This window comes from Sciurus carolinensis, chromosome 16, assembly GCF_902686445.1.
Source record: "Sciurus carolinensis chromosome 16, mSciCar1.2, whole genome shotgun sequence".
NCBI classification, from domain to species: domain Eukaryota; kingdom Metazoa; phylum Chordata; class Mammalia; order Rodentia; family Sciuridae; genus Sciurus; species Sciurus carolinensis.
This window is the reverse complement of record NC_062228.1, coordinates 49160842-49185006: the sequence shown is the minus strand read 5'-3', so window position 1 is coordinate 49185006 and position 24165 is coordinate 49160842. Positions and strand designations below refer to the sequence as shown.

Here is a 24165-nt window from a genome sequence, read left to right as displayed (position 1 = left end):
GATGTGATGGAGCCGGTAGGATTTGAACCCTGGAACGCCTGGCTCCAGAGCGGCTCCCAGCCTCGGTTCGCTCCTCCCGGGAGAGGCTGGGATGGGTGGGGCTCAGCGCAGGAGGACGCATTTGGCAACCCCAGCCCCTGCGTTTCCTCGGCCTTTTTCCCGGGTGCCTAGCATTCCACCATGTCCTCGGGGACGCCCCAGTCGGTCTCAGCCACCCACTCCCTTCGCTCCATCACCGAATCTCTCAGAAATCCGTGCTGCCCGCAGTGGCCTTAGCCTCGCCACCGTCTCCCCAGAACCCATCCCATCTCGGCGCCCCAGTCCTCCGTGTCTCCATCCTCCCGCCAGCTGTCCCCGCAGCCCAGCCCTCTCCACCCACCCGCCTCCTCCCCAGGGATCCCCCGCCTGCTCCAGTTCGGTCCCCAGCACCCCTGGGACATGCTGGGGCTCATCGGGGTTGAAACCGTCCCCCCGAAGGCGGGGACCTGGGACCCGGGGCGCCCTCCGGGACCCCGGCTCACCCTCGCGGGCGCCGGCTTGCACGCACGCTGTTCTCGGCCACCAGGGCCGCCGCACTATTTATGAGTTTGCAGGCGCGGAGCGAGGTTCCCGCCGCCCACAGCTGTCCCAGCCCCGGAAGAGCAGGTTGCCTCGGGGTGACCGGCTCCCCAGACAGCTGGGGCCCCGGGTCCCACAGGTCAGGCCGGTCCCGGGAGCCCCACGCCCACCCGCCCGCCCGCCCGCCCCCCAGGGTGGAGCACAGGAAAGGGGACCCAGAAAGGCATGGTATGCAGTCGCCACTACGTCGCAGCCAGACACCAGGCTAGCGCCCGGACAGGTAAGGATGCGCTCGTCCCCCCAGGCGTGCCACCGCCCAGCTGTGGAGCCCCCAGGTACATACACCCGCCCCCACTCCTGCCGATGCCCCATCCCCAGGTACCCAGGTGTGCGGGCACCCGGGGAATCCCCATCCTTTCCAGCCCAGCCGGCCGAATTTCTCGCAATTCCTTCCGGCTTCCTCCTTTTCCGAACTTAGGCCACTGACTCCTCCTCAGGTCCTCTTCGAATGACAGTGCCACTTCTGAGCTGTGCGCCCTAGGGGAGTTACTCAGCCTCTCTGAACCTCTGTTTTTTCACCTGTAAAAAGGAGGTGATAATAGTTCATAACCCCTGAATGCTGTGAGAATTAAATAAGTTGATGCTGAAAACCCGGCCAGGCTCAGTAAGGACTGGATCCAAATCAGCTCTGGGTTGGGTTTGGTTTTTTGGTGCCAGAGATAGCAGGGGGTTCAAACGCCCTACCCCTGAACTGCAATCCGATCCTGGTATTTTTGCTAGTATTAATGCACGAATTCCGGAAACCGCACTGCTTTCTAGGTGAGCAAGCAGGAACCTTCTCGGTAAACTTTTGTGAGTTATTTGAATTTTGAGGTTGCTTGTTACAAGTATGCTTGGGGGTTCCCCAAACCAAACAGCAGGAAATATCTGGGGGTCCGGATTTTCACTCTTTCACCCTTCCTGTCTGCAGGTACAATGACCCCACTATTTGGCTTTGTAAGTTCAAAGCACGGGTTTCTGTGGTTGACCAGCACCGGAATTCAGAGATGGGCAGCTGGAGACAGGAGTGCAGATCAATCTTCTGCAGGTTTGGATCCCCCCACATGCACCTTCCACAGATTCCCTTGCACCTTAAAATATAAAGAAAAGCATCTCTCCTAGTCAGAGTCAAGAACCTTTAGCCCACCATTACCGTGGCCACCAGAATGACGTGGCCCCTTGTTTTATTCTTTTCTGATGGTCTCCACAATGAAAGGTTCTTCACTGTCATTGTGCTAAAAGTGCCGATGGCAAGCTGGTGAAGCCCTTCTCAGGTTCGTGTTTTTACATGCATAAAATAAACACAGAGAATTACAGAAGACACCAGTGCCGAGTACAGACAAATATTTTTAAAACAGGTATGTGAGATGTGTTTCTTTATTCATGCATTCAATGTCACTGAGGGGGCAGGTCCAAAAGAATAAGGTCGTTTAGAAGCTTGCGGGGCATGGAAGATGTTTGGGATGCCTGAATGACTGTAATGGGTTTGAAACCGTCTGTGATCTCCTCTCAGGACAAAGCCCTGAGTCTGCTAATAATCCTGTGGTCTGTTGAGCTCCTCACCATAGAAGGACGTACCAAGTTCAATTACACTGATGGCTCTTGAAAGTTTCACTCCAAAAAGTCAGGAAATTTTTAATATTGTGGGTTATGTCTGTTACTATTTACTATGCAGGAAAATAAAATGGAGAAATGAATAAAATAAGCACATGCGTGCCTACATTACAACAGCCACAAAGCAATGACCTCGTCCCAGGTCTGGGAGCCTTTGAGGAACAAAAAAGACAAATCCATCTTAATGTTATTATGAACATAGTGTTGACCTCATGAACCCCTAAAACCCCACAGAGTTCCCAGGTCACATTTCAAGGCTATTAAATTGAAGAAGAATAAAAGTAAAAGAGGCGAAGTTTTTTTTTTTTCCCCCACCCAAGTTCCTGTAGTGACTGAATTCCATCCAGCAACCCATGTTCAAATGCCCCACTAGAATCACATATGTTGGAGCTGATGTGATAGAGGAGGACTCAGCGTGCATGTATGGCTATAATCTTGGGGTGGTGAACAGAGCATCTACTCCTGGACCAGATGGCACGTGTTCAAATCTAGCTACAGCATTGATTGCCTTTAGCCTCATGATGCCTCAGTTTCCCCATCTGTTAAATGGGGATGATAATAGTAATTACCTCAAAGGATTGTTGTGAGGATAAAGGAATAGACATGAAACACTTAGAATAGTGCTTAGCACAGAGCAAGTATCCTGCATCCCTTCCGATTATTATTATTTTTTTAAGGTTTTCTTCTTTCTTTTTTTAATTGGCAATGAACCTTTATTTTATCTGATCACATGTGGTGCTGATAATCAAACCCAATGCCTCACTTGTGCCAGGCAAGCGCTCTACCACTGAGCCACAACCCCAGCCCGCTTCCGATTATTATTAAACCCAAGATAACTCATCTACACAGCTTGTTAAGAAAAGACTATAATGACCTTACTTTTCTAACTCATTTAAACTTTCTTCCTATTATTATAAATTTTTTTGTGGTCCTGGGGATTGAACCCAGGGTCACTCAACCACTGAGTCACATCTATTTTTTTATTTTGAGACACTAAGTTGCTCAGTGCCTCACTAAGTTGCGAGGCTGACCTCAAACTTGCCATTCTCCTGCCTCAGCCTCTGGAGTTGCTGGCATTACAAGTGTACACCACCATGCCCAGTTAAACTTTCTTCTGAAATATGAGATCCATACAGAGAAGAACACAAAACACAAGCGTTGCATTTAATCAGTACAACAAGGCAAACACACCTGTGTGACCATCATCCAGGCAAAGAAATTCAACTGCACCAGCTCGCCCGACCCCCTCCTGGCCCTTCCAGGCACTACTTTCTCCATCTATGTGAAGAAACCTACTTTACTGACATTGACCTGACTGCTTTTCCCACCTAAGTATGCCTCCCTATCCAGGGCTTCTTTTTGCCCTCTTTTTTTTCCTGCATGTGATACAAATAGAAACAGGCAGCGAGCACTCGCATGTCTGACTTCTTCCCCGCGGCATGCTGGTTGTGAAATTCATCTGGGTTGGGCAGATAGATAAATGTAATCCATTCCTTCCGGCTGCCAAGGAGTATCCATCGTGGGAATAGTCTATGGTTTATTTATTTACCCACCAGTCAATGGGGATTAGTTTCTTTGTTTTTTGTTTTTATGTTTTTGGTTTTGCAAATGGTACGGCTCTTAACATTCTAGTGCATATTTTGTGGGTGTCTACACACACACACACACACACACACACACACACACCCAGGAGAGAATGCCTGAGTCCCACAGTATATATACATCCATCTTAGTAGATACTACCAAAGAGTTTTGTAAAGTCATTGTAATAATTTCTTCTCCCACCAGCCCGATGGGAATAGTTCCATCACTTCAGATCCTCGACAACACTTGGCATTGTCAGCTGTCACTCTTGAAGTCATCGTGGTGGGCGTGAGGTAGTAGCTCATTGTCATTTTAATGTGCGTTTCCCTGATGAGTCATGACATGGAACATATTTCCTTTTGCACAGGGCCTTTTGTCTGTCTTTTGTATCTGTGATGTGCTTGTTCAAGTGTCTTGCCTGGTTTTCTATTGAGTTGTTCATTTTTAAATGGATTCACTCTTTCTAAGTTCCGAATGGGAACCATTTGATATCTTTTCTGTGGCTTGCCTTTTCACACTTAATGGAATTTTTTTTTTTTTTTTTTTTTGTACTGGGAATTGAACCAGGGGTGTTTGACCACTGAGCCACATCTCCAGCCCTTTTTTGTATTTTATTTAGAGACAGGATCTTGATAAGTTGCTTAGAGCCTCACTAACTTGTTGAGGCTGGCTTTGAACTCATGATCCTCCTGCTTTAGCTTCCTGAGCCACTTCCATGCACCACTGTGCCCGGCTCTTAATAGCATTTTAAAAAATGAACAAAAGGGTTTTACTTTAACATAATTTAGTTTATCAATCTTTTCCTTTTTAGATAGTGATTTCTTTTTTCTTTTTTTTTTTTTTTTTTTCACGGTGCTGGGGATTGAACCCAGGGCCTTGTGCTTGCAAGGCAAGCACTCTACCCACTGAGCTATCTCCCCAACCCAATAGTGATTTCTTTATTGTTTTTGTTTTTGTTTTTTGTTTTTTTGCGGTACTGGGGATCGAACTCAGGGCCTTGTGCTTGCGAGGCAAGCACTCTACCAATTGAGCTATCTCCCCAGCCCCTGTTTTTGTTTTTGTTTTTGTTTTCAGGACTGTGAATTGAGCCCAAGTCTCAAGCATACTACACAATTGCTCTGCCTCTGACCTACATCCCCAGGCCCGGATACTGATTTTTCTACTATATCTTATTTAAGAAATATTTCTATACCTTCAAAACAGACTGATGTTCTCTCATGTTATTTTCCTAGAACTTGATCATTTTGCGTTCCAATTTGGCGGCAATCTATCTAGAACTGACTTGTTGTGTATGGTGTGAGGCAGGGATTTTCATTTATCTCAGAGTCATGCATGTGGCTAATATTTATTTTAAAGAGAACCAACTTTCTTGAGACTTCACTTTTTAAATTATTTTTAATTATGAAAAAAATCATTTCATTAGTTAAAAATTAGAAGGTAGAATGAGCAGGGAAGGTCTTGCAGCTCAGGGAACTGACCCACTGGGGTCTGAATCCTGTCCCGCCACTTCTTGGCAGTTTGACCTTGGGCGAGTGTCTGCCCTTCTCTTATCTTAGCCTCAGTGTCCTCGTGTCTAGAATGGGTATAGCAGTGCCCACCTCAAAAATGCTTGGAAAGATACAGCACCTGTAACACGGGCTGGGGCACAAAGAAGAGCTCAGGGAATAATAGCTGCAATTATTCAAAAAGATTGTATTTGACCCTCAGTGCTTGCCCCTCCTTAGAGCACGTTTTCTTAGACCTCAGGTTTGGGTTGAACCTGGTCACACCATCCTGGTCCAGGGCTGTCTTTCTGGACTCTCCCAGGCATTCCTTCCCACTGGCTGGTGATGTCCCCTGGTGTAGCTCACTGCACCCAATCTGAGAAGAAAAGAGAGAGCATCAATGAGCAAAAAGCCAGGGTGTTTCTAAAACCAGGTTCAAACCCAACTCCAAATATTTAGCAGCTATAAATCCTCGGCCTTTCTGTGCCTCAAGCTCCTCATCTATAAAGTGGGGATAATATGCCACACTGCATGCTTGACATATGTTAGAGAGGGGAAGTGGAGATTAGGCAAATGATGGACGGAGGCCATGAACTAAGAACAGTGACAAAAGTTGCCCTTGCCATAAACTGAGTCCTTGAAAAAAAATTTTTTTGGGTACCAGGGATGATTGAACCCTGGGACGCTTAACCACTGAGCCACCTCCCCATCCCTTTTTGTATTTTATTTAGAGACAGGGTCTTGCTGAGTTGCTTAGGGCTTCAGTACGTTGCTGAGGCTGGCTCAACTCGTGATCCTCCTGCCTCAGCCTCCCGAGCCACTGGGATCACAGGCGAGTGCCACTGCATCCTGCTTAAAAAATTCTTAATAGAAATACTTTGGGATTTTTAAATTCACCCTAACAAAATAAGATGGATCACTGGATGGTTAGAGGAATCGATAGATGTGTGATAAAGAAATAATATACAATGGTAATGATAGAATCCAGGTGGTAGATAAATGTGTGTCCCACATGAAAGTCATTTTCCCCACGTGTTTGAAAATGTTCATAATAAAATTTGGGGGAAAATACTTGAGGACATCCATAAAGATATCGTTGGTGAGAGTCATGATGAGAAAACCAGAGCAGCAACCAGCCCTGTGGTGTGTGGCCTGTGCCCCGCCTGAATCCATTTAATGGCCTCAACGATCTGAAGCATGGACCTTATTATTGCTGGTATCATTTTTGTGTGTGGTGCTGGGACTGGAACTCAGGGCCTCATGCATGTGAGGCAAGTGCTCTAAGCTACACCCCCAGGCCCTGTAATGCAGACCCTGTAATAGAAGCCCATTTCACAGATGAAGAAACTGAGGCTGGGCAAAGCTAAAAATCTATGTAACCTTCAGGCTCTGACCTGATGGGGTGCAAAGGAAGCGAGTGGTGGAGGGATAGCTTCCTTCCAGGAGGAAATGTGGCACAGGCCTCTAGGACAGAGACCTGGGCTGACAGGTCTTGGGGTCTCCCTGGGGAAGGACCCTCATTATCACAGCTACTATGTCGAGTACTCCCTGTGTGCTGCACATCGTTCTGAGTGTTTTTTTTTATTTGGGGAGGGATTTTGTTTTGGTCTTGATTTTGTACTGGGAATGGAACCACAGAGCTACACACTTAGCCCATCTCATTTTTTTATTTTGTTTATTTTATTTTTTTGGTACCAGAGATTGAACTCAGGGGCACTTGACCACTGAGCCACATCCCCAGCCCTTTTTTGTTTTTGTTTAGAGGCAGGGTCTCACTGAATTACTAGGGCCTTGCTACGTTGCTGAGGCTGGCTTTGAACTCGTGATCCTCCTGTCTCAGCCTCCCCAGTCACTGGGATTAGAGGCGTGTGCCACCGTGCCAGGCTTTTTTTTTTTTTTTTTTTTTTTTGAGAAGAGTTCACTAAGTTGTTGAGACTGGCCTCGATCTTGTGATCCTCCTTCCTTGGCCTCCCAAATTGCTGGGATTACAGGTGTGCTTCTCCACACCTGGCATTCTAAGTGCATTGCATGAATGATCCCCTTGATACTGCACCCCACTTACCAACCCACTTTATAGATGGATAAACCAAGGCTAGAGAGACCACACAGTTTGCCTAAGATCACGAGGCTGATGCAGGGCAAAAGCAGGACTAGGAGGCTGGTGAGTCTGGTTTGGGGTGTAAATGTTCTGGGGAGAGACTTTGCCCCAGTTGGGATACTGTCCAGTGAGAAATACCACTGGACAGCTCCGCTTTCAGATCTGTCTAGAAGCTTCTTTCCTTTCCACAGCCTCCACCTGCCTCTCCTTCCTGGCCTGCCCCAACAGCCTCCTTGTGGCCTTTCTGTCCCCATTCTGCACCCCCGAGGCAATCTCTCACTTGTAACTAGAGAGGCCTTCTGAGCACCAGAGTCAGGTCACATCCCTCCCTGGCCCAGAGCCCCCCTGGGCCCCACCTCACTGGAGTTGGGCGGGGGGACACGGGTCCTCCCTGTGGCCCACGAGCCCTGGTCTGCTCCGCCGCCCTGTCCTCATTCCCACTGCTGCCCTCCTTCCCACTCCGCTCCCAGTACAGGGGCTTCCCCCCGCTCTGTTGAGCATATCAAACACAGACTCACCTCAGGGCCTTTGCACTGCCTTTTCCTCTACCTGGGACATTCATCTTCCCCCTGATGCTCATATAACACCCCCTCTGCCTCCTTGAGGTTTTATCCAAATGCCACTTTCTCAGTGAGACCAGGCCACCTGACTTGCTTGTATAAAATCACAACCCATCCCTGTACCTCACTCCCTGTCTCCTAAACCAGGGCTCTGCAAACCTTTTCTGTAAGGTCTTAAATATTTTAGGCCTTGCAGGCCATTATGACTTGTCACTGGAACACAGAAGCTGCCACAGACAATACAGAGCCCATTTAGAGTGACTGTGTTCCAATAAGACTGTATTCATGATTACCGAAATTGGAATTTCATCTAATTTTGACATGCCATGAAATATTATCCTTCTTTTAATTTTTCCCTGGTTACTAGAAAAATTAAAATCCATGAGCTGGCGGACTGCGAAATCAAATGATAGGCCAGGTGGCGCACACTTTAACCCCAGCTGCTCAAGAGGCTGAGGTCGGAGGATCACCAGTTTGAGGCCAGACTCAGCAATTTAGTGAGACCCTGTCTTAAAATTAAAAATAAATAAATAAATAAATAAGTAAAGGGTCTGGGTTGTACCTCAGTGTAGAGTACTACACCCCCAGTCCTTATTTTGAGGCAGGGTCTCACTAAGTTGCTCAGGGCCTCATTAAACGGCCATGGCTGGCCTCAAACTTACAATCCTCCTGCTTTAGCCTCCTGAGTTGCTGGGATTACAAGCATGTGCCACCATGCCTGGCTGTGAACCCACCCTTCATTTGCTGTCCTCCGCCATCCCCCCCAGGGGTTATTGTGGCTAGTCACCACACCCCAGTCCTCCTCTGCTTGAGATAGGGAGGAAGAGGCCAGTACAGACCCATTTCCTTCCGTCCCAAATTTTGGGCTCCATGATTTCATCCTGACTGTGTGTGCTGTCATGCATCAGGGGACCTGTGAGCCACCGGAGGTGAGAGGTGTGCCCAGGGCACAGCTCACCTCCTGGGACATGCCACCCTGCTCCGAATTACAGCAGGAAGGAAGACTGACTCACTCTCAAACGTGGAAGCCGCTGTGACAGACCCAAGGCGGCCACTGCAGCCTGGTCTCCAGTCACCGTCAAGGCCAATCGGTGCTCACAGGCGTGACCGCCTCCCCTAGGAACCCCATCTCCCAGAAGAGGAATCCGAGGCTGAGAGCAGTGAGCTCACTGTCACACTGATCACCGAGATCACGCTGTCAGCAGGAGGAGCTGGGATTCGCTCCCCAGGCTTCTGTCCCAGGCCCTTAGCCACTGGGCTCCGCTGTCCCTACAGTGTCCCTACAGTGTCCCTACAGTGTCCCTCTGTCTGCAGAACCTGCCACTGCGTTCTGGATTTCAGGCCTCAAGTTCAATGGCTTCTTCCAGCACCGTCCTGTCGTGCCTGAGAAAGAAGTTTCCTTGAGATCTGGAATTGAGAGGCTCGGGCTGGAGAAAACCCTCCAGGAACACGCGCTCTCGCAGAGTTTGCCCAGCTACTTATGACGTCACTGTTTGGCTACATTTTCCATTGGAATCAAGTCAAGGGGTGGTGGAGGCTTTTTATTTATTTATTTTGACACCAGTGTCCCCTTTAACATGGCAACAGGGTTGATGAGACCTTTAAATCCAACTGACTAGAGAACCAGTTTCAGATCCCCATCCTAGAGGTCTCTTCTGGAAACTTATGTATGTATGTATGTATGTATGTATGTATGTATGTATTTATTTATTTTTGGTACCAGGGATTGAACCCAGGGTTGCTTAACCACTCAGCCACATCCCCAGCCCTTTCTATCTTTTATTTAGAGATAGGCTCTCTCTAAGTTGCTTAGGACCTCACTAAATTGCTAAGTCTGGCCTTGAACTTGTGACCCTCCTCCCCCAGTCTGGCCATTAGGATTATAGGCCAGTGCGCCACTGCACCCAGCTGGTGGAGGATTTTAAAGTCAATAAATAAGGAACAAAATAGAAATTATTAAAAATTGCCTTTAAAAAAATCTCGTTTTTCAAACAAGTGTTTCCAGGCAGCCAGTGAGACGCCGTTCCAAGTGCTCGGCCCATCCTCATAACAATCCCACCTCATGGGTGGACTTTTATTACACCCATTTCACAGATGTGGGAAGCCAAGCACAAAGTTCCTGTCTGAGTAAGCTGCACAAAGACTTCTGGGTTTTCCTCAAGCTTTGGAATGGGTCACTGAACAGTAGTCTGGATAGATCTTCAGCTGAGATTAAAGTCTTAGAAAATGCGGAACACCAAGGAACCTGGCCGGCTTGCATTTTGGATCTATGACATCTTCAAAATAGATATCCCTGCGCCTTCAGGAAGCTGGTTTTGTCTGGGAAGGAAGGACTTTCCCCAGAGCACAGGAAGAAGCCCCTCACGTGTGTGCACGCTGGCTGGGAATGTTGCCAGTGGCCTTGCACCCAAACCACAACTAGGCATCATGTTAAGACATTACCCCTGATTTTTTTTTTTTTTTTTTTGGTACCAGGAATTGAACTCAGGGGCACTCAACCACTGAGCCCCACCCCCAGGCCTGTTTTGTATTTTATTTAGAGACAGGGTCTCACTGAGTTGCTTAGCGCCTCGCCTTTGCTGAAGCTGGCTTTGAACTCGCGATCTTCCTGCCTCAGTCTCCGGAGCTGCTGGATTGACAGACGTGGGCCGCCGGCCAGCTCTTGTGCTTTGGCCCCGGCACCACATCCACTGAGCTCACCTTTCCTTCTTTTTTCTTTCGCATTTGTTTTAGATTGGCAGAAGAGTCGTGAAGAGAGTACAGAGGATTCCGACACACTCCTCACGCAGCCTCCCCTAATGTCACCATTGTGCATAACACGACGCATTTGTCAAAACTAAGAAATTCATACTGGCATAATATTAGTTAGTAGATGTCAGTCTATTTTTGGATTTTACCCATTTTCTGCTGTATGGTTACTTTGTGATTTTCTAAAGACATTGTGTTTTAGCGTAGTTTTGGTTTTACAGCATGATTGAGAGAAAGGTACAGAGATGTCCCATTATACTCCCTGGCCCCACCACATAGTCCCTTTGGGACAATCGATGTGTCCTCCAGAGTCACATCATTATCACCCAAAGTCCATAGTTGGTTCACATCACTCTTGGGTACATTCTATGGGTCTTAACAAATGTATAATGACACGTGTCCACCATAAGAAATCCCACAGAACAGTTTTGCTGCCCCTAAATATCCCCCACCACGGCTCACCCCTAACCATTAGAAGCCACTGCCCCTTTTATCATCTGCATAGTTTTGTTCTTTTCCAGAACGTCCTATAGATTTGGAATCAAAGAGCATGTAGCCTTTTGACTGGCTTCTTTCACTGGGTGTCTTTCATGTCTTTCGTGACTCCATCGCTCCTTTCCTCTTAGCCCTGAGTGTTCTTTCATCCCCTGATGCCCCACGGTCTGTTTATCCGTTGACCAACTGAAGAACATCTTGATTGCTCCCAAGTTTTGTCAATTAAAAAGAAAGCATGGGCTGGGGAGATAGCTCAGTTGGTAGAGTGCTTGCCTGTCAAGCACAAGGCCCTGGGCTCGATCCCCAGCACCACCATCAAAACAAAACAAAAAAGAAGAAAGTTGTTATAAACATGCATGTGTAGGTTTTTGTGTGGACATAAGTGCTCAGCTCCTCTGGGTAAACACCAAAGGAGCTTGATTATTAGATCATATGGGAAAGGAATATTTAATGTATGAGACTATATAGTTGGCTGGGTATTTTATTTATTATTATTATTATTATAATACCAGGGATAGAATCCAGGGGCATTTAATCACTGAGCCACATCCCCAGCCCTTTTTTTAAGTATATATTTTATTTTGAGACAGGGTCTCACTAAGTTGCTGAGGCTGGCTTTGAACTCACCATCCTCCTGCCTCAGCCTCCAGAACCACTGGGATGACAGGCTGCACCACCGCACCTGGCTAGGGTGATATCTTAAACTGATTAGAGAGAAGGACCATCCACCTGCATATTGGAAGGACAGTCTGGCCACTCCATAGTGACAGCCCCCAGGAGAGAATGAGCAGCACCATTCCCAAGTCAAACCTGGGGTCGGTTTCCCTGAGAGTCTACACACACCCCTTCTGGAACGTTCAGTGAGCCAGAGCATGAGTGAATCCCGGAAGGCACTTGGCCGGCCATACATGGAGGTGTCTGTCAGGTGCAGGGTGAGCCACATCCTGCATGCCAGCAGGAAAGTGGTCAGCTCTGGGGTTCCCACTTTTGAGAACCTCCCAGGTTGCCCTGAACTCCCAGGAGCGGCCATGGCGCACGGCTCCTGCAGGTAGCGTCAGGTCCTGGAGGGAGAGCAGCGTCAGCGTCAAGGCCAGCCGAGCACGTCCAAGAACACGGTTCATGTTCCTTCGAGTCACACGGTCTTACCTGGAGCTAATCTACCTGGGTGCCCAGCTGCCACGCTGGGATCTCCCCTTCCCACCATCCTGGGGATGCCCCTCACCACCCCTGCTCAGGTCCCCTGCCTCCTGGGCCCCAGACTTCCTCCTTCTGGTGACGCTCTCATTTTGGTGGAGCCCATCCTGCCTGTGACTTCCTGGGAGGTCCATGGTTGAGAGTTTGCACACTCAGAAACCCTCCGACCTTCCATCTGGATTGACAGTTGGGCTGAGTACAAAATTCAGGGGTAGAAACCAATTTCTCCCAGATTTCTGAAAGCACTACCCCTTTGTTTGCAATATTGCTCTTGAGAGGTCAGAAATCCTGCTTTTTTTTGGTGGGGAGATACCAGGGATTGAACTCAGGGGCACTGACCACTGAGCCACATCCCCAGCCCTATTTTGTATTTTATTTAGAGACAGGATCTCACTGAATTGCTTAGCACCTCGCTTTTGCTGACACTGGCTTTGAACTCGACATCCTCCTGCCTCAGCTTCCCCAACCACTGGGATTACAGGTGTGTGCCACCACACCCGGCCTTCTTATACTCTTTGAGTACAAGAAGAACAGACGACGTGTAGGAGGCTCCAGTGAGAGGCGGCTGCAGTGGCTCAGGTGACACAGTTACTTAGGGCCTTGCTGAGTTGCTGAGGTTGGCTTCAAACTTGCTGTCCTCCTGCCTCAGCCTCCCCAGCCCTGTGAGCCACCAGGCCTGGCAGGAATCCAGTTTTTGATGTGTTAATCTGACATATTATCCATTTTCCATTGCTCTAAATAACACCTAAGGTTGGGGAGTGTATAAAGATCAGAAGTCGGTATAGCTCCCAGTTTTGGATGCTGCAAGTCCAAGTTCGAGGGGCTCCACAGTTCAGCCTCTGGTGAGGGTCTCCCTTGGCTACATCACATCATGGCAAAGGTCTCCTGGGAGGAGCATGTACAAGAGGAAGCATCACACAGAGAGACAGGGGGCCGAGGGATTCAGAGACCAAGGTGGCTGCCACAGACATGGTGCTCAGGAGTCGCAGGTCACAAAGGATGGAGGGCCAAAGCAGGTGAGATGCCATAGGTGGTCCAAAGGTGGTCCAAGGATGAAGTAGGAATCAAACCCAGGTGGAGCGGTGTGAAGGTAGTGGTGACCTTGACAGGCCGGGAATGGATTTGTTTCTCATGGCTGCACATTGCTCGGTATTGGAAGTACGGTGACTTCTTCAACCAAGCTCCCGGGAGGGGAGATTTAGACGGTTCTCTGCCTTTTGCTATTTCACACAGGATTCTGAAGAGTGGTATCTCAGTGTTGCTTTACGCTTTGAGACAAGTCTCACTCTATTGCCCAAGGTGACCTCGAACTCGCAATCCTGCTGCCTCAGCCTCTGGTGACGGGATGACAGGCGTGTGCCACCACACCTGGGTCTCAGCGTTGTTTTAACCTGCCCTTATTTTACTGCAGGTCAGGTCCCCTATACCCTCAGATACTAAAGAACTACAGGAATTTCCTTTTCTATGACTTACCTGTTCACAGACTCTGCATTTTTTCCTTATGAGATTGTTCCTCTCCTTACTGATCGGTGAGATCGATAGATATGGATACAGACATAGATGTGGATACAATTAGCCCTTGATATGTGAGCGTTTGCCAATTTTGTCAGAATTCATCTGGATGGATCACAGGTGGACAGTCCCTATGAACTCGTTAGAGATGATGAGACTGGACTATTCCTTTTCCTCCTTCCCTGGGATCCCTGTTACTAGAACTAACACTGCCACATGTAAGCTTCCAGCACACACAAGCTCCTAACTGGCAAGCTTCCCAGGTAAAACCATGACAACCTCATCTTATCTGATACATTGCTGTAAAAAAAATTAGATATTATCAAGAAAACTGTGTGAAAGGCAGGTTTCCATCCACTGTCCTCATCCTGGGTGGGTGTTATGCTGAGAGATGGGTGAGCATGTTTGAAAGTCTGGCAACTACTATTTTAGGGTTTTTTAAAAACATATTTGAGCTAGGTCCGGTGGCACATGCCTGTAAATTCCAGTGACTTGGGAGGCTGAGGAGGATCGGAAGTTCAAGGCCAGCCTCAGCAACTTAGCAAGACCCTTAGCAATTTAGTGAAATCCTGTCTCTAAATAAAAATTAGAAAGGACTAGGGATGTGGCCCAGTGGTTAAGCACCTCTGGGTTCAATCCCTGGTATCAAGTACATTTAAAAATAAAATATATTTGACGATGATGTCAAATAAGAAATGTATTTACAACACAGACCAGCAAAACACAGATGGACAAACAGGCAAACAGACAGAAGGACAGACACACACACACACAGTATCTATTTACAACACAGACCAGCAAAATACAGATAAAATACAGATGGACAAAGAGGCAAACAGACAGACAGATAGACACACACACACAGTATCTATTTACAACACAGACCAGCAAAACACAGATGGACAGGCAGGCAAACAGACAGACAGACAGACAGACAGACACACACACACACACACACACACACACAGAGTTATCTATTATATAATTGAAAGTTTTCTATAATTTATGCAGAAGTCATGATGTTCCTGTTCATCTTTAACATGGGCACTACTGACGGAAATTCTTGTGTGTGTGTGTGTGTGTGTGTGTGTGTGTGTGTAACCCAGAGGCAAGTTCTCTACCACTGAGCTGTGCCCCATCCTGAGAATGTCTATTCTATTCTGTTTTTGTTTTGTTTTAAATGCCAGTCGAATCTGATTTAGCTGATGTCAAGGCCTTCTCAGATCCATACCTCTTTTTTCTAACATTTTTTTAAAGTTTCTATACAGATATTTTAAAGTTTAGGTTTCAGTCCCCTTGAGTGAGGTATACTTCATCTCACAATCGCCATCAAATTCGCCTGCCCGACGGGCGCGGCTGGCCGGGGTGTGCCCCCCTTTGCCAGTCAGGCCCTGGGGCGACTGCTGTTCTGATTTTTATCATCACAGATTTATGTTACAATAAATATTTTACATTTCTTTTATCACCCTGAAATAAAACTCATGGATAATGTGACCTATCCACACAAACATCTTTTTGAAATCAAGATTATGTCCTCATTGTAATATTGGAAGAATAAGAGGAAAGTAATTTATAGAGAAATAAAGAAAAGGCTGAAGCCTGATTAAGCTACAAGATATAACAAAGGGCTTAGGAGTCTGTGCTGGGGGCAGAATCTTCCTGAATGCCGACTGCACTGTCACAAATGCAGACTCACTGTCTGTGATTCAGGCCCCCAAACCATCACCCATGAACAGGCAGGCTTCTGTTGTTTTACCCAATAGCTACATTTCAGAAAGTTAAAATTTTGTTTATGAGTAAAATGCAGTTCAGGGTTGGGCTTGGGTAATTGTAAACAAGTTCTTGACCTAACCAATGTCAGCTGGGACCCAGTGTGGGACAGCCTGTCTGGGGCACTTGCCATCCTGATACCCTGCCGAGGAAGTGCTGGCGACTCTTCCTCATCACCACCACAACAGAACACTTCCCCAGGTGTATTAGTCTGTTTTTCTTATGTAATGAAATACCTGAGTCTAGAATTAATATTATTAAAATGGTCATACTTCCAAAGGCGCTACACAGATTTAACGCAATTCCAATTAAAATCCCTATGACGTTTCTGATAGAAACAGAAAAAGCAATCATGAAATTCATCTGGAAGAACAAAAGACCCAGAATAGCCAAAGCAATCCTGGGCAGGAAGAGTGATGCAGGAGGTATCACAATACCAGACCTTAAACTCTACTATAGAGCAATAGTAACAAAACAGCATGGGACTGGCACCAAAATAGACATGTAGACCAATGGTACAGGACAGGAGACACGGAGACATACCCACATAAGTACAGTAACCTCATGCTAGACGAAGGTGCCAAAAACTTACAACGGAGAAAAGACAGCCTCTTCAACAAATGCTGCTGGCAAAACTGGAAATCCATATGCAGTAAAATGAAACTAAACTCCTATCTCTCACCCTGAACAAAATTCAAAATGGATCAAGGATCTAGGAATTAGACCTGAGACCCTTCACCAAATAGAAGAAAAAGTAGGCCCAAATCTCCATCAAATTGGCTTAGGACCAGACTTCCTTAACAAGATCCCCGTAGTGCAAGAAATAAAATCAAGAATCAATAAATGGGTTAGATTCAAACTAAAAAGTTTGTTCTCAGCACAGGAAACAATTAATAATGTGAAAAGAGAGCCTACAGAGTGGGAGAAAATCTTTTCCACACACACTTCAGACAAAGCACTCATCTCCAAAGTTTATAAAGAACTTAAAAAACTTTACCCCTAAAATACAAAAAACCCAATCAATAAATGGGCTAAGGAAATGGGCAGATACTTCACAGAAGATATATAGGTGATCAACAAATATATGAAAAAAGTGCTCATCATCCCTAGTAATTAGAGAAATGCAAATTAAAACCACCCTAAGATTTCACCTAATGCCAATTAGAATGGCTATTTTCGAGAACACAAGCAATAATAAGTGTTGATGTGGATGTGGGGAAAAAGGCACACTCGTACATTGCTAGTGGAGTTGCAAATTGGTGCAGCCACTCTGGAAAGCAGTATGAAGATTCCTCAGAAAGCTTGGAATGGACCCACCATTTGACCCAGCTATCCCACTCCTCAGTTTATACCCAAAGGACTTAAAATCAGCATACTACAGTGATGCAGCCACATCAATGTTCATAGCAGCTCAATTCATAATAGCCAGATTGTGGAACCAACTGAGATGCCCTTCAATTGATGAATGGATAAAGAAACCGTGGTATACATACACAATGGAATATTACTCAGCCATAAAGAGGAATAAAATTATGGCATTTGCTGGTAAATGGATGCAGTTGGAAAATATCATGCTAAGTGAAATAGACCAAGCCCAAAAAACCAAAGGCTGAATGTTTTCTCTGATAAGTGCATGACAAAATATAACAAGGAGGGGTGTTGGGGGAAAGAGAAGAATGAAGGAACTTTGGATGGTGTAGAGGAAAAAGAAGTGGGAGGGGGTGGGGATGGAAAAACAGTAGAATGAGACAGACAGTATTACACTATGTATATGTATGATTGCATGAATGGTGTGAATCTACATTGTGTACAACCATAGAAATGAAAAGTTGTACCCTATTTGTGTACAATGAATCAAAATGTATTTGTAAAAATAAAAAATATTTTAATTTTTAAAAAAAGAAAGAAATACCTGAGTCTAGGAAACTTGAAAAGAAAAGAGGTTTTATTTCATTTTTGGAGGCTTGAAAGTCCAGACGGCATGGCGCCAGCTCTAGGGAGGGCCCCCTGGCTGCATCACCTCATGGCAAACAGCATTATAATGGCGGAAGGATGTGTGAGAGGGAGAAATCAAAAGGTGAGACAGGAAGCCAGAGAGGGAACAATGACAAGCTCCCACCAGGCCTGACCTCTTCACATTGCCACACTGGGAACCCAGCTTCCAACAACCGTGAACCCTTGGGGGACAAGCCAGATCCAGACCAGGACGCCCAGTTTCCCATCATGCTGCTGGGTGGAGGTGGGAGGCAGTGACCACTCCAGCACCACCTCACAAAGTAGTCCATTCTCCCTCCATCTTATTGGTGGTGGTGGTGGGGGGGGGGGTCCAGGATTTTTTGTTATATTTTTATTTATTTTTTTTGTACCGGGGATTGAACTCAGGGGCACTCAACCACTGAGCCACATCCCCAGCCCTATTTTGTATTTTATGCACCTCGCCATTGCTGAGCTGGCTTTATTTAATTTATTTATTTATATGTGGTGCTGAGGATCGATCCCAGGGCCTCACGCCTGCGGGGCAAGCGCTCTGCCACTGACCCACACCCCCAGCCCCTGGGCACATTTCTTTATCTCTCCAGACCTCCATTTCCTCAAAGAGAAAAAAAAAAAAAAAAGCAAGGGTAATGATCTTGTGCAGAGAAGAGTTAACTCAGCAGGTCCCTGCTCCGGACCAAGAGGGACCCGTTTTGCTTGACTGGCGCCTGGGAATTGAGCTCTTCAAACGCTCTTATAAGCGTGTTCTGCACTTCAGGGTCTTGAACTATGTGGTACCTGTGCTGTGGTTTGGATGTGGTTTGTCCCCAGTGGTTCATGAGCTGAAGGTTGGTGCCTAATGTGCTGATGGTGAGGTGGGAGCCTTTAAGGGGCGTGGCCTTATGAGATTTAATGAAGTCGTGGGAACATCACCCTTGAAAGTGATTAATGAGTTCTCATGGGACTGCTGTTAGTTTCCGCGAGACTGGGTTGTTATAAAAAGAGAAAGTCTAGCCCTGAATCTCTCTAGCTTCCTGTCTTCCCATGTGGTCTCTCCCTTTCACACACCCCTGTAATGATGCCACCCCTCACGGTGGAATGCAGCCAAGGGGTCTTCACCACAACCGAGCAAAAGTTTGCATCACGCTCCTGAATCTCCACAACTGTGATCTAAGTAACCTCTTTTCTTTATAAAGGGTCCAACCCCAGGTATTTTGTGATAGTAACAGAAAATGGACTCATACAACCAGTTTGACCAGGTAGTTTGTGCAAACAGGGGAACTCGTGGTTGAATACCTGCTTTCCTTCTAGAGTCTGCAGCATTAGTAACTGTAGCCAGTTCTTATGTGACCAACTCCCAGTAAAAATCCGGGACTCCCAGGATGAAAACACTTCTCATGTGTTGTCACATATTGTGGATGGGGGATTTAAGTGCATCTTATGCAATTTCCTGGGAAGATTCTGGAAGCGTGTGCTTGGTTTCCTCTGGACTTTATCCTAGGCACCTCTTCCCTTTCCTGATTTTGTTTCATACTGCTTCAGTATACAGAATTATAACCTTAAGTATTACAGCTTCGGAGTCCTGCAAGTCCTTCTAGTGACTCACCAAACCCAAGGGTGGTCTCAGGGACCCCCGACATAACTCCCAAGATGCTTTGGGCTCTCCTGAAAGGAAACCCAATGCAAAGAGGCTTCTCAAATATGGACATTTATTATTGCTCAAAGTCGGGAGGGCTGAGGGAGGGCCACAGGTGGGTCAGTTCGGTGGCTCAGCAGGAGGGGCAGGGGACATCTCTGCCCACTGTTCCCTTCTGTCATCTCCAGCATGCTGGCATCTCATCTTGGAACTTGTTGCCTCTTTGTTCAAAGATGACCTCCGGCACTTCTGGCATGCTTATACCTTCAGGCAATGTCTGTTGCAGAAAGAAAACATTCTTACACACGCACAGAGAGCAGCATGGAGGGATCAGGACCAGCAAGTGCCACGTCACCAGGGCGAGAAGTGCAACAGTGCTTTGCCCCGAGTCCCCTCCACCATCCTCTCCCCAACTCAGCACCGCCCGGCCCTAGGCGTGTGCGCACCTCACTTTTTATCCTGCAGAATACCTCCCCCGAACCCCCTCATTCTTCCCACAGACCTGGACATCTCTGCCCCAAGTGAAGCAGATTCCTTGCAAATACTGCCCTCCAGCTCCTGAGGGCAACGGGGCTCCAGACCAGGAAGGGCTTGCCCACCCCACCTCCACTAACTCCGTTTGTTTTTTTAATATTATTTCTTTTCTTCTCGGCACTGGGGCTGGAACCCAGGGGCGCTCCACCACTAAGCCACACCCCCAGCGCCCCTTTTTTTCCTTTTCTCTTTTTTTTCTTTTGAAACAGGGTCTTGCTAAGTTGCTTAGGGTCTTGCTGAATTGCTGAGGCTGGCCTTGAACTTGTGATCCTCCTGCCTCAGCCTCCCAAGCCCCAGGGATTACAGACATGTGTAATATACGTTCGGCATTTTTTAATTATTTCTTTTTCTTTTTTCTTTTCTTTTCCCTTCCCCCCACCCCCAAACCTGTACTGGGGATTGAACCCAGGGACTCTTAACCACTGAGTCACATCCCTAGTCCTTTTTATTTTTTATTTTGAGGCAGGGTCTTGCTAGGTTGCTTAGGGCCTCGCTAGGTTGCTGAGGCTGGCTTTGAACTTGCAGTCCTCCTGCCTCAGCCTCCCAAGTGCTGGGATTACAGGCATGTGCCACCGCACCTGGCATTATTTCTGTTATTTAAAAAATTGTGTATAACCTCGAGCATCCAGTGGATCACGTCTCTTCTGACTCCCTGCCCACCCAGGGCTTTTCGGCCAGTCCTGCCTGTGGTCAGGAGAATCTCTTGTTACGACACGATGGTTTTATTGTTTTACCACACAGAAGAGCAGAGAGAATAGTGTCAATTACACCACCTAATACCTCCACCCAGATTTAATAATCGTTAATAATTTGCCATGTTTGCTTTGTCTCTATCATTTTCTGGGAATAAGCTGCAGAAATGACAACGCTTCACACTGAAACTCTTGCTCAATCGCAGTAGTTGATCCCTGGAAATCACAGAGCCTCCACCACGCCTCCGCTGCAGATTTCTCGTGTAGTCTCACGATTGACTTTTGCAGTTTGTTTTCCCCTTTACCTTTCCTTTTTTCCCTCCTTCCTCCCTCCCTCCTGTCTTTCTTCTCTTGTTCCTTTTTTATTTCTCCAAATCTGCAGTCAATCAGGATTCCTGAATGGGCCAGGTACAAGATCTGGTTGCACACGCTTATAATCCCAGCAGCTCTGGAGGCTGAGGCAGGAGGATAGAGAGTTTGAGGCCAGCCTCAGCAACTTAGCGGGCCCTGTGCTACGGTTTGGGTGTGAGGTGTCCCCCAGAAGCTCACGTGTGAGACAGTGCAAGAAGGTTCAGAGGAGAAATGATGGGGTTGTAAGAGTCTTAACTCAATCAGTGATGTACTCCTCTGATAGGGACTAACTGAGGGTAACTGAAGTGGTCCGGTGTGGCTGGAGGAGGTGGGAATTGGGGTGTGGCCTTGGGTAATTATTTGTACCTGGCGAGTGGAGTTCCTCTCTCTCTCTCTGCTTCCTGATCACCATGATGTGAGCTGCTTCCCTCTGTCACACTCTCCCACCATGATGTTCAGCTTCACCTTGAACCCTGAGGAACGGAGCCGGCCTTCTATGGACTAAGACCTCTGAAACTGTGAGCCCTCAAATAAACCTTTCCTCCTCTACAGTTGTTGGGTCAGGTCCTTTAGTCACAGCATCGAGAAAAGCTGACTGAAACACCTTGTCTAAAAATAAAAAATGCAAAGGGCAGGGGAAGCGTCCCTGAGTTGGGTTCAATCTCTGATACCAAAAAACAAAACAAAAAAACCACCATTCACAAGGGGCGTTCTGTTGTAATGTGCCTTCAACCCCTACACGTACATTTTGATTTTCTAGGAGACCAACTTTGTGAGGAGTCCAAGACGGTGTTCTTCACAAGCCTCACACCCCAGTTTTGTGTGATGGTTCCCCACCTTCCTCTGGCTGGTCTCTCTACCCCGAGCTAATTGGCTTCCAGCGCCCCAGGGTCTGTCTATTCCTTACGTCATTTGGCTCTCACAGGACACGGAGCAGGTTTCCTTATTAGTCATTCCATTTCACAGATGAGGACACTGAGGCCAGAGGGATTAGGCAGCTTGTCCAACGTCACAGGGCTGGTAAGTGACCAAGTCAACACCTGAGGAAACTGACAGAGTTCCTCCAAAGCCAGGCTTCCTGAACCTCTGGCTCATGTGTCACGTGAGGACTTTGCAAGTATTCGTGAACTACTTGAACTCTCGTTTACTTAATATTTTTCTTTAAATAAGCTTAGACTTCATTTGTTTTAAAAGCAACTCTATATGTTATAAGTAATTTTAGGGCCTAGGGCTTAGAGGGTGTAGCGCTTCATTAAGGAAGCCCTGGGTTCCATCCCCAACACTGAGACAAAAAATAAATAAATAAAAATAAGACGTGACTTTACTATAAAAGAAAAATCAAATGCAGCAAGGTCGGGAGGTGAGGCTTTTAGGGAGCGATTGGATCGTGAGTGCTCTGACCTCTTGTGGATTCATCCATTTAATGGATTAATCCGAAGTTGGCTGGAGGGACTCCTGAGAGGCGGAGCCTAACTGGAGGAAGTAGGTCACTGGGGTTGTGCCTGGAAGGGTTCATCTTTTCCTGCTCCCTTCCCCCACCCCACCCACCTGCTCTGCCCGCCAGCTGCCAGGGGCTGAGCAGCTTTCTTCTGCTGACACCCTTCGCCTTATTGCTCTGCCTCACCTCAGGCCACACCATAGACCTCTAAAACCACGACCCAAAATACAGTTTTAAAATGAACTCTTCCTTTTCTAAGTTATTCTTGTTGGGTATTTTGGTCCCAATGACAAAAAATTGAGTAACATAACCATCAACAGGCACAGTCCCTGAGTCTTGGACCTGCCAAAATAAACCTGTTATCTTTACAAAGTATACAGCCTCAGTTATTTGGTTATAGTAAAAGATAATATGTGGAGAGTAGATGAGCCCCAGGTCATCCTGCTGTGTTGGCAAAAGCCAAGCCTGGGAAACATTCCTTGCCAAAAAGGCAAGGATGTTATCAGCCTTGACACTTTTCTCTGATGCCAAGTTATCAGACGTTCCAGGACTATGGACTTCCTAGGCGCAGCCGGATAATAGCAGGATGTTCCTAGCACTGCAACAGTAGGATAGCTGCAAAAATGTTTCTAGCTCTGTGACTTTTGAGTGCACAAAGAAGCCTCTTGATAACTCACAAGCCTTGAACAATTTACAAAACTTCCTGATTATGAGACCCTATATGATAAACTTACGGAGCTGGTTCTGGGTCACTGCTCCTCGGGCAGCGTCCCACCTGGTCCCAGCTTTGCTTGACGATATCTCTGTGTTTTCTTTGTCTGTGTTTTTCTCCATCTCCAGTTGCCCCTACTCAAGATCCCTCATTGATGCCACGAGGGTCGCAGCAATAATGGACTCATATGAGGAAGAAGCCAAAATCTCAACCCGCAGGTGGACCTCCGCGTTTTCTTCACCCTGGACCAGGGCTGTGATCCTTTGGAGACCGTGTGATTGGCACCCTCAGGTCACTCTGCAGCTGTCAAGCCCACGCGATTTCCCAATGTGAGGTTTCACCATTTCCTGCCGATTTGTTCCTAAAGGAAACCCGTCTTCCTGTCATTTACTTCCCTCTTCCTGGCTCTCAGTTCACACCTCTCAAGGAACCAGGTGACGAGTCACCCCCTAGCACGTCTTCTCCCTCGTGCCTTCTTCCATGTCATTCTAGAAAACCCACAAATTCTCACTCTAAACCGTAAACCTGATCGTTTCTTCTGAATTTTTCCCAAACTTTCTGTTCCACACCTTCTTGCACCCCACTGGCCAGAACTGGATCGGGTGCCCTTCCTAGATTAATCTCACCACGGGAGAGGACACTGACCCTGGGCTGGGCTGGGCTCCCACCCTCGTGAGTGCTTAGTGAAGAGGGGCCGAAGGGGTGTGGAGCGCCCTCCATGCTGGGATCTGGGATCAATGCCTGGCATGTGCACGGTCCCTGCGGAAGTGGGTTCCCTGGTACTCATGTGTCGTCCAGCTGGTGAGAGCCCAAGAGAGTCTCCTGTATACTTCAGGGACCCCTCGCACTTAAGAGGAGCTTTGGGGAGACTCAGCACACACCCAAAGCAGGAAGTAGACAGCCCTGATTGACAGTGGCCATCGTCCTGGGTTAACAAGGAGACCACGGGGGCTGAGGGTGGGACTTGCAGTAGAGCACTTGCCTAGCATGTGCAGAGTCCTCAAACGGACAAGCAAGGAGACCAGCATAGAGTGGAAGGATCCTGTTCATGGCAGGTGACCACAGGTGACAATTTAAGAAACTGTTCTGTTTCTGCATGTTGTGAGACACCGATGTCCCTTTAACATGGCAACAGGGTTGATGAGACCTTTAAATCCACCTGACTAGAAAAC

The 24165-nt window shown here is 47.2% G+C and overlaps 1 long non-coding RNA gene across 1 annotated transcript; it reads left to right on the top strand.

Moving 5' to 3' along the window:
- The first annotated feature begins 615 nt into the window (after positions 1 to 615).
- On the top strand, positions 616 to 23487 carry LOC124967175 (uncharacterized). Its single transcript, XR_007105476.1, has 3 exons — positions 616 to 838; positions 1529 to 1645; positions 23122 to 23487. It is a non-coding gene; the product is annotated as an uncharacterized LOC124967175 (long non-coding RNA).
- The last annotated feature ends 678 nt before the right edge of the window (positions 23488 to 24165 follow it).